Consider the following 11,544-nt stretch of genomic DNA (forward strand, 5'->3'; position numbering starts at 1 on the left):
CTACACACTCTGTGGTTTCCTCTCACCCTGCCTCCCCTTAAAGCTCTTGCCCAAGGGTGGACAAGCCTCCCTCCCAGACTCCCTTTAGCCCAACTGAGGCTGGTGGCCCTTTTAGCCTGGTGGCCAAGGAAGCTCCCTTGGTCTTAGAACGGAGGCCTATCTCTGGCCCTTTGTACCCATGTAACCTTGAAATCAACCTCTCAGACCTTCCTTTTCTCATCTGTTACATGAGGAAAACAACAATTCCTACTTCAGGGCTATTGCAAGGGTTACATGAAAGGGGCTTATCCTAGATTATAGTAGGTGTTCAATTAACGGAAAGTTTTTAAGAAATAAAGGAACTTTATCAAAGTGATATAAGCCCATTAGATGTTGAAAATGCAGGAAAACAGAAGAATAAAAAACCAAGCCTCATAATGCCACCACCCAGAAATTGTCATAGTAAACATTTTCTTTCTGGGCTCTTTCCTGTGCATAAATGGTTTTGCTTTTAAGTACAACTGTAACCCTGCTGTCACCACACATTGACATTCTGCTTTTATTCTCTAAATATTATAACATATTTCCTCATATTATTGTAAGCTGTTTGTAAACAAAACTTTCAATGCTGGCATGATATTCCATTGTGCATTTGTGCTGTTAATAATCCCCCTTTCTTGGACCCTTAGATTAGTTCCAATTTTCCCCATTATAAAGGACTCCACAATGAACAGGTATTCTGCATGCCTTCCTTAGGATAGATTTCCAGAAACGAAATTGCTGTTCCAAGACTTAACACATTTTTAAAGCTCTCGGGTTGTTGGAACCTTTCCAAAGAAGCTGGGCCCTTTATGCCACCACCATTGCATTTTCAACATAAATATTTTGCTAAATACAAACAATCTCAGATAATACCAAAAAAGCTGGATACAGTTTCCTGAGCATGGGTGTGAGGTCCTACCGAAACCAGCAGGGGTTGCAGGAGGGATGGGAGAGGAAATGCAGAGAACGAGGCACAGAGAGGAGGAAACACTCGAGGATTTATTTCAGAGGCTCCCTCCATCCCTCCAGAGGTTATTCCTTACTCCCCATGATCTGAATCTGGACAGTTCTATGTAAACTGAGGCTGGGAGGATGGGGACCTCAGCTCCCCCTCAGATTCTGGCTGGAAGAGTAGAACCTCCGCTTTCAGTCAGCTCACCCCCGAGGTCAGCTGCACTTTGAGGGAGGCCCCAGCCGGCCGGGGGGCGTGGGAGGCAGGAGAAGTGTCCCAGCACCTCACCCCACAAGCATGAGAACCACGAACATCCCGGGGCCAGGACGCTGGGGCGGGGCTGGGTGACGTCACGGCCACGCCCCCGGCCGGCTCCCTGCTCCCTGCGCGCGCGCCTCCCTAACCGAGTCCTCACCTGGAGGGACAGGTGTGCGCATCTCGCGTCTAGGAGGCCGACCAGCCAGTGTCAGGTGAGAGCCAGTAGGAGCTGGGGTAGGGGTGGGGGTCCTCACGCAGAGGAGAGCCTGGTCAAAGGAGAGAAGGAGGTGGGCATGGGTCCTTGGAGACACAGGTTGCTTCCCAAACTCCTTGCTTGTCTCTTGGTTATAGTCACGTTGTCCTGAAACGCAGGCTTTGCAGGGACTTGAGGGAGAGGAAGTTGAAGAGGAAGCAGCAGTTTCTATATATTTCAACCACGAATGCATTGTTATTGTTATTATTGTTTTGGTGCCTTTTCTTCGTTGTAAAAGTAACGTGCATTGATTGACGATTTGGCAAGTGTAAGAAAGTAGGAAAGAAGTCGCCGTGGTTCTAGGATACAAACAAAACCTCCTAGATGTTAGGTGTCCTTCCTTTCAGTCTTGTTTCCATGCGCCATCATTTTAATATCATTTTATCATATGGGATCCACAATTTTTATTTTATTTTATTTTTTTTTTTTGAGACAGAGTCTCACTCTGTTGACCGGGCTAGAGTGCCGTGGCATCAGCCTAGCTCACAGCAACCTCAAACTCCTGGGCTCAAGCGATCCTCCTGCCTCAGCCTCCCGAGTAGCTGGGACTATAGGCACAAGCCACCATGCCTGGCTAATTTTTTATATTTCTTTTTAGTTGTTCAGCTAATTTCTTTCTATTTTTTTTAGTACAGACAGGGTCTTGTTCAGGCTGGTCTTGAACTCCTGAGCTCAAACAATCCGCCCGCCTCGGCCTTGGGATCCACAATTTTTGTCTTGCTTTCATCTCTTAACATTGTGTCGTAAGCAGTTTTTTGTCTTATTAGTCATTTGTGTATGTGTAATCATTATTTTTAATGGCTGCATAATGTTACATTTGAGGGATTGGCCGTAGTTGGGTGCTCTTCTGAACTCTTGTAGGAAGGGACTGAGGGGAGACAGGGAAGCATAACAGAAAAAAACAGGCCAAGACCTCCACCTGCAACAGTGGGGTCTTGGAAAACACCTTTGCTCTCTCTAAGTGTCAGTTTCCACATCTGGAAAATGGGTACATAGAGCTACTTCCCCAGGGTATTGTGAGGATTAAATGAGCTAATTTATGTAAAGCCACCACCACCACTGCTGCCACCATGGATCTGGCAGAAAAAGAGTTGACATGTTTGTGGGTTTGAGGGAGGGATTTCGTTGTTTGTTTTTTTTTTCCCCACCTGACAGAGAATCAAACCCCAGGGATTTGGACCAGCTGAAGCAGCTAAGGGACCAGAGTACAGGAAGAGCTTGGGAGAGGGGGATGGGGGTGAACTCTTGGGAAAACCCCCGGAATGGAGATGTCTCTTGGTCTGGGGCCGGTGGACAGGAGCCAGTAGGAATGGTCCATGTCCACTGTGTGCAGGCCAGGCACACACAGGGGCCCTGAGGTAGGGCCAGTGACCTCCAGGCCCCCAGATGAGTTCAACCCCTTGGGATGTGCTTCTGGAAGAGGTTTGGAGTAAGGGGATTGGAAGAGTAGTGGGGGGCAGGGGTGTAGATGGAGCTTAGTAACCAACTCCTCGTACAGATGAGGGAACTGATGCTCAGAAGACGGATGCTTTGCTCAAGACGCACAGGAGGAGCAGTGAATGGAGAAGGTTTGTGTCCCAGGGCTCCTGACTTCCTTGGGGTCTCTACACGAGACTACTCAATGGGGGAGAGGAGGATGTCAGGGTGGAGTCATCAGCTGCAGTCTCTGTTCTTTGAGCCTCCATTCCCTCGTCTGTGAAATGGGGATAATAACTCCCCATCTACCTACTTCCTAGGCCTGTCCATGGACAGGTAGCCAGGCCTTCCTCCCACTTTGACGGGCCTGTTCAATCTCTGATCCTATACCTCCACCCTGACCCCTCATTTTCTTAACTCTCTGGCCATCTTCAGAGTGGGATCTGGGTCACTTGTCAGCTGAACCAGATGGTATCTGTGGCCATACCTCAGCAGGATGGGAAATCCACACTTCCCTGAGCCACCTGTTTCTAGACCCTGGGGGTGTGCTCTGTTTTTCTAATTGGGATTTCCTGTGACACGTACCTAAAGCACAAGCTTGCTGGGTGAGAGAGAGGGCTCTGTGCCCCGGTGGGAGGGCCTGAGTGTTAGGACGATCTCACAGTAAGGGGCCCTGAGCCTCTGAGGCCATTGCTTTCTGCCTGGCCTGCCACCCAGGACTGTACCAGGGACAGCAGGCTCCCCCAGCACTTGGGTATTCAGGGGTCTCTGATGTTTTGAAACAGAACGGGACAGCCACCTTCCAATTCACATAAAATTGGAGGTGGTTCATTGCATAGTCACAATTTTTAGTCATTTAGAGTAACAATTAGCCCCAGGACCCAGAATCAAGTCCCTTCGTTGGGCCTGGGAAACACTTTCTGAAACTTTCACAGCTGTACAACTTGTCTGTTCAAGAAACTGACAGCTAATGCTTACTGAGTGCCTCATTTGCCAGCCTCTTGTTCTAAGTGCTTTAGAGCAACACTATGAAATAGATACACTATTATTTTACGGATGGTGAAACAGACACAAAGAGGTTAAGTAAGTTGCCCAGGTGAAGCCAGGACTCAATCAGTCTGCCTCCAGCTCTCCTCTCACTGCTATGTTAAGGTTGCCTCTTTGGGCCGAGACGGTGTCTGACACACGTCTGTGATCTCAGACATCCTTATGTTGTCTTCTGCACAGGGCTTCAGGGCTTTCTGGGTGAATCCCTATACTCCGTCGTGTCTGTTGACATCTTGATCTCTGTCTTGGCCCTGCTCGCACTAATTTATGATGGCCAGTTCTGGTATCTGGGTCTCCTCGGATAGGTGAGCTCTGCCAGGGCAGGGCCCATGTGTATTTCACCTCTGGACCCACCACCAGGCCCGGCCAGGCCCGGCTCCACTCCCTGTAACTGAATTAATAATCACCGCGTCTATATTCACGCACCGGCTCTGGGCTATGGGCTCTGTGCAGTACATCGTCTCTTTCAATCCACCTGAGGTTGGTGCTGCTGCCGCCTCCACTTCTGAGAGGAGGAAACAAAGGCTTAGGAAGGTTCTGTAAACTCAGCCAGCCACATGGCCCAGAACTTGTAGCCGATGAAGGATTTGAACCAGCTTGTGGAAGCAGAGCCTTGCCACGGCCGCATGTCAAGTGAGAACACATCGCAGGAGTCTCCAACCCCAGTGCGAACTGTGGTTGCATGCCCCGTCCGTCAAAATAGTTTCGAGCATGCGTTTTGTACTCAAATGTATATTTACTTGTTTATAACTAGGTATACGTGTTCCTGTGTTGGTATGTGCATTATAAAACATACATTAAAATAGAATAGTTAGAAGGCTAAGGTTAAAACCTAAAGAATACAAATTCTGATTGTTTTCTTCCCACACCTCACTAGATCACTTAATGAACTTGCTGGGGTGTGGGCATCTACTTCAGAGACAGCTGCCTTAGTGGTCACCAGAATACCCCAGATGCTTCCAGAATGGGTGAGCGGATGAGTGCTGTCCTGAGGGCAGGCCCTGGTGGGCATACATGGAGGAAGAGACAAAGGCAGGGGGGCCCAGACAAGGCAGGGTGGGGCTCCAGGGTGGGTCTAGAAAGGTATACTGGGGTCTTTCGTGACCACTATGAATATTAGGTCGGATTCTCTTCAACTCCCTGGCCTTGGGTTTCTACCTGTAAAATGGGCAGAACGATCTCCAGCTCACAGGGCTATTGTGGAATTAAACCAGAGTCGGAGCCACGTGCCCGGTGGGGAGCCTGGCGCATCGTCCATCCGGCCAAGCCTCGTTCCCTTCCTCTTCCCTTCCACAAGCAGAACTCTAAGCTGTTCTGAGCAAAGCCACTGGCTGCCTCTCACAGGAGACCCTCCCTACCTCCTCCTCTCTTCAGCTTCCCCCCAAGGGAGGGGGATCCTGGGTGCCATCCGACTGCTCTCCCCACAGTGGGCCCCCCACCCCCTAATACCTGAGGTTCCTACCATAGAGCTCTTGCTGAGGCTGTTCCTTCCCCCGGCCTGCCATCTCCCCCCGATTCAAATCCCACCGAATCTTAAGTCCCTCAGCCTCCCGTCCACCCCAGTGTCAACTCCTGAATTTCTCTGCTGACACAGCTTTGGGAGGCAGCGTGGTTGGGGGTGCGGTTAGGGACTCGTCTGGATGCTGTCTTTGCGTGGTGCTTCACGTAAAGTTAAGAAAACCGTAGTTGCGCATATCATAGGATGCTCTGGTGGGGGAGGGGCTGCCAGCCAGCCCTTGGTGCCCCCACCGATCCCAGGCCACACAGATCTGTCCTCTGGCCGTCACTGTCTAGCATGTTCTCTCTATTATTGTTAGTCCATCCTTTTCCTTGTGCACAGTCGGCCTCTCCAGTTGGATTGTCAACTCCTGGCAAGCTGGGTCCAGCGCAGACGTCTCAGGCCCTGCAAGGAGTTGGCATCAGGAAATGTTTGTGGACGAACGTGTGACGTGGCAGGAGATGATGAGTCGCACCAGCTATGCAGAGTCGCGGAGTGTTGTTGTGGAATCGGGGTTATTAGTTGCAGCAATCATCGTAATTCCCGCAGCCCAGCTAATGAGTGGTTGTGCGTCCCGGGAATGGGGATCCCGGGCTTCCCAGAGCATGAAGGAAGGAGCAAGTTTTGGAGAGAGATGGCAGCAGCACAAACAAGGGACACTGTGCTGAGCAGAGGAGTCAGTTGAGCCCAAAGGGGCAAGGAGGTGACAGGCCAGGTTGAAGGAAGGAAGCAGATGGGGCGAGCCAAAGCAGGGCAGGGTGGCCCTCTGGGGGTGCTGGGGGACTTGCTGGTGTTCCCTGTGCCTGTGGGACGCATGACGGGCCGTCCTGGCGTCTCTGGGAATTGCGCGCCCAAAGAGACTGAGCCCGGGGAAGGCTGAGGGGTTTTCCCACCTCCAGCCCCAGGGGATAGGGAGGGAGGCCCCACCATGAGAAGCAGGGGAGCCCCAAGGCAAGTCTCTTTCCTGAGGAAAGGCTGTTAGGCATGCTGTGGCCCAGGGATGGAAAGTGCTAGGCCCTGCCTCTGCCCCCGGGACCGAAGCCAACACTACTCATTGCACAAGTGTTCATGGGGCCCCCACAGGAGCACCTAGAAGGATTTCTCTCTCTTGGAGCTTATTATGTTCAAGAGCATTAAAAAGAAACAAGTTAATGTTCTTAGCCAGTCTCAAGTACTGTAAAGAAACGAAAACAGGGTATCCCCAAGAGAGAAGGACAGAGTGGAAGGAAGCCCACTCAAGACTGTGTGGTCAAGGAAGGCCTCTGTGAGGGGTGACTTTTGAGTTGTGATCTGGGCCATGAGTAGGAGGCAGCCACTGAAGGCTGGGGACCAGGAGGAGGGAGATAGTTCTAGGCAGAGGAATAGCCAGTGCAAAGGTCCTGAGGTCTGAGGAAGTGAAAGAAGACTGGGAAGGGGGAGCGAGGTTTGAAATGAGGTCTGAGGCAGGCCCTGGGAAAGAATGTGGCTTTCATGCTAAGGGAAGAAGGAGCCACTGATGTGTTTTCCGTAGCTGAGGCCATATCTCACTGGCTAGCAGGCCACTACGGTACACAATGGAAGACATGCGGTGAGAGGTGGCTGGGTTGAGAATACGGTTGGGAGGTGGCGCTGATGGGAAACACTCACGTTTTGAACATGGGATTGCGAGGGAGAATGTTTTCCACAGAGCCCAGACTTGTGTCACCTCAGAGGCTGTCTCAGTGTAGGGCCCTCCCAGTTCTGCCCTCAGCTTGCAGATGGGGAGACAGACCTTTAGAAGTCACCTTGTCCAGCACCCCCAGAGGAGGGCTGTGGATTCTCTGAAGTCCCGCTGAAACTCAGTGCCTGACCCAGGACTCAAACCCGGGCCTGGCCGCCCCACCCTGCTGCCTCTCTGCTGAGGAGGGAGGAGGAGGGAGGAACCACTGCCCCGGATCGGCCTGACCAGGCATGGCCAAGTGGTGAGGTCACCCGGAGAAGCATCTGAAGCGAGAGGCGGGGACTGAGGCGCTGCCCTGGGAGCACTCGGGGTGGGCGGAATATCATGGAAGGGCCCAGGGACAAGGAGAATGTGCCAGGGCAGCATCTTCAGCCTGGCAGGCCTGGGGGACTTCTGGAGACTGTGTGGGCCACTGACCCTCAGGGGTCTTGGCAGAGACAGGAGCAGGAGCTTCCTGCAGGGGCCTCCAAGAGCCGAGCCCAAGATGGGCAAGGCTCGTAGTGCCTTACCTGGCCCAGCCAGGTTTGCAAACCTCTGAGCCCCTTATCCCCCAACAAAGGGGCTGGCGGTGGCCCCTCCAGAGGAAGGAAAGAGCCAGGGACGCAGCCTGTGGTCCTCTGAGGAGTCCAAGGCAGGTGGCCTGGACTGAACTCTACTCTGCTCCTGAGAGCAGCAATCCTGTAGTATCAACATCTTCCTCTTACTCACGGCTTCTTCTGGGTTCAGTTGTTTTTGTGGTTATCTGTATTATCCCCATTTTACAAAAGAGTTTAAGGAATTTGCCTGGTGTCACATGGTGAAGTGACAGAATCACCATCTGAAGCTAGCTTCTTATCCCAGGTGGGCTACTGCCGCATGCTCCCTGTGATGGTGGACAAGGCTGTTTCCCTCTTGGGGCCTCTGTCTGTCCATCTGTGAAACAGTGGAGTGGAGTAAATGAGCCTGACGGGCCCTCGTAGCTCTCTCAACTGGAGCCCAGAATCGCTTCTCTAGGGAGGGGTTCAGGGACGGGAGCCTGATGGAGCGGCACCGGGGACTTGTCTTGGAACTGCGTCCTCCACCAGCCTGGGCCAGTGGTTAAGGGCACAGGCTCTGGCAGGCCACCACCTCCTCTGAGGGCGGAGTGAGCACTGTCTGAGTCAGTGCAAGCAACGTGTCCCTAGGGCCTGGCACATGGTGGGTGACAGCTCTTCATGTTTGGTTGGCGAGCAGGAGGCTGTCTCTTCACGGTCCATTCATTCACTCATTCAGCAAATATTTGCTAAATACCACCAGTGTGCCAGGTGCTATTCCAGGTATTGGCAGCACAGTGGCGCCCAAAATAGCATTAACTCCCTGCCTTCATGCAGCTTAGTTCTCCAAGTGGGGGAAGCAGACCAAAAAAAAAAATTAAAAAAGCACCCCATCGGCATGTTAGATAGTGGTAAGGGCCGGAGAAGCAGTCAACAGAGAAGGCAAGAGGCAGCGCCCCTGGTGGGGGCATGTCAGAATTTTATTTCATTTATTTTCTTTTAGAGACATGGTCTCGCTCTGTTGCCCGGCTAGAGTGCAGTGGTGTCATCATAGCTCACTGCAGCAATCTTCCGGCCTCGGCCTCCCAAAGTGCTAGGATTACAGGTGTGAGCCACCACACAGCCGGGTCAGGTTTGTTTTTTTTTTGAGACAGAGTCTTGCTCTGTTGCCCAGGCTAGAGTGCCGTGGTGTCAGCCTAACTCACAGCAACCTCAAACTCCTGGGCTTAAGTGATCGTTCTGCCTCAGCCTCCCCAGTAGCTGAGACTACAGGCATGTGCCACCATGCCTGGCTAATTTTTTCTATATACTTTTAGTTGTCCAGCCAATTGCTTTCTACTTTTTTAGTAGAGACAGGTCTTGCTCTTGCTCAGGCTGGTCTCGAACTCCTGAGCTCAAAAGATCCTCCCGCCTCGGCCTCCCAGAGTGCTAGGATTACAGGCATGAGCCACCGCACAGGCCGCGTCAGGTTTTTAAATCAGGAGACTGGGAAGGCCTTCCCGAGAAGGCCACCTGAACAGGTGAGAGGTGAGCAGGGTGGCTCTCTGAGAGAAGAGCATGCCAGGCAGTGGGAACAGCCAGGGCTAAGGCCCTGAGGCGAGAAGCCCTGCTCATTCCAGGAGGAGGCCAGTGAGGTCACATGGCTGTGAGCAAGAGGGAAACTGACAGGGGCTGAGGTCAGGAAAGCTAAGGGGGGTTGAGGACGGATTGTGGGGGCTGTTTTCAGGGCCGCCTAGCCGTTTAGTAAATCCGTGCGTCCACAGCCAAGGGTGATTCCTTTGGGGGTCCTGAAATCCTTCTTCCGGCACTGGATTCATCCACAGCGGCACCTTCACTATCTGCCGATTCCAGGGCTATCCTTGAGGTCCCCAGCCCACTGCTCCAGGGTGCCACATGGTACGGAAGGGTCTGAAAATAGGAAACAGGTACACAAGTGAGTTTGGGAAGATGCTATGAGAGCCACTACCCCTGATCCAAAGCAGAGCGGCCAAAACCCACCCAATAGGTGGGGCCCTAGCACCTATTGTCCCAGCCTGGTTGCATCTCCTGGGTGGGTTGCAGGGAAGGGAAGTTTAGCTGGCCACACCTTTGGATTTTAGAGTCAGGAGTTCTCTGGACAGTCACTGAGAACCAAGTGGGAGAGAGAAGGTGGGCCTGGAGGGTGCTGGAACAGGTAAGATTTTTTTCACTTTGGAAGAGTCTCCTCTCCTGGGTTTGTTTTTGCGTCATCTGTTTCCCCTCAGAGCTTAGCTGCAAAGCTCTACAGAAGAGCCCACACACTGGTCTTCCAAGAGTGACTTGGCTTGTCAGGTGACAGGGTGTGGGGCACGCTTGGAGGGGTGAGGGGAGTGGGCTCTTAAGACCTTTCAGCCTAGGGACTAGCCAGGTTAACAGTTGCTCCTCTGGGGATCTGACTGGGCTTGGAAGCGGCAGGGGAGTTGTTCCAGCCAGACCCAGTTTGGAGCCTCCTGGGAGGTAGATCTGTGCCCTTAGGCAAGTGCATGAGAAGAAGCCTCAGACTTAATCTGTTGTTGTTTGAGAGGATTAAATGAGATAACTGCTTCTCCCAGTGCAAGCTGCTTAGTAGGTGCTGAAGAGAAGCAGGGCCCAGGTAGGAAGGTTGGGGGGGTGAGGAAGGAAGACATGGGGAAACTCCCCCCACAGTCGCGCTGCTGCCCCTCTGTCTGGGCTGATATGAGGGAACAACAAGGGGGCCCCTGGACTCCGCCCAGCTGAGCGTGGCCAGGGCCAGGGGAGAATTTGGGCCCAGAGCTGCTGGATCTCCCAATGCCTCAAGAGAAGCAGGGAATATGGGTCTGTAATATGAAATTTCCCAGTTTTAAAACTCCGGGAGTCCATTAACAAAACAACTACAGAAAACACCATGAGGGCCAAGCAAAGCCCACCACCTGGTTGGTGACCCCTTGCTCAGGTGAAGGTGGCCCTGAGGGCAGGTCCCCAGTTGGCTGCTGCAGGCCTCTCCTGGGAGGACGCTCCTGTCTCCTGCTCTTGGAAATGGGCTGTGGACAGACCCAGCTCCCCACTGGGAGAACAGAGCCGTCCCGCTGGGCTGTGTGGTCCTGGGCAAACCCCTTCCCTTTCTGGGCCACAGTTTCCTGGCTTGAGAAAGGATCTAGTCTGTGGGGCTCCTGCCAGTTTGGACAGTGTGTGACTAAGCCCCTCAGGCTCGAAGGAAGATGCGGTTATTACGGAAGTGACTCCTCTCAGGACTGTGCTTCCGGGGTGCGATGCAGTGCACTCGGGAGTTTTGTGTGCTCACAGTCACAACCGTGTGTGTGAATGTAAGTGTGTCATAATTGGGAGCTTTGCATGGCACAGTGTGAATATTGTTTTAATAACCCTATTCTGGAACCTTTCATCCATCACTCTGGAAGCCGGTGGGAAGCCTTCATTTAATTCTCCCTGTGACCTGGGGAGAGCAGGGTCCTTCCTCCATTCCTAGTTTAGGGAAACCCACGCCCAGAGCTGAGAGGTGACTTGGCTAAACGTGCGCCACTCGAGCCCTGACTCCGGTGTTGGTTCCACGGTAGTGTGCGGGGCCCCTCATTCATGAGATCAGGATTTGAGGGTCTCCTCTGTGTGAGGGGAAGGGGGGAGGGAGAAAAAGGTCTTCATCCTTAATTTTCCCATGGGAGGAGCGTGTATGAGCTCAGGCTACCTCTCTGTCCCCTCAAATCTCTCGCCCCTGAGTCAGCCTGGCCTGTGCTCCCTGCAGCACTGAGAACCCGGAGGCGGAGTGACCCCCAGCTGTCTAACATCTCCTTTTGCAGCGTCGCTCCACCGGCCTTCGCAGGGGCCCACTGCTTTGCCTGGAGAGAGAGAACCGGGCAGACTTTGGGTCTAAAACCCTCCCCCAACCCCTCCGCT

This window comes from Propithecus coquereli, unplaced genomic scaffold (assembly GCF_000956105.1).
Source record: "Propithecus coquereli isolate 6110/MARCELLA unplaced genomic scaffold, Pcoq_1.0 Scaffold126, whole genome shotgun sequence".
Classification (NCBI taxonomy): domain Eukaryota; kingdom Metazoa; phylum Chordata; class Mammalia; order Primates; family Indriidae; genus Propithecus; species Propithecus coquereli.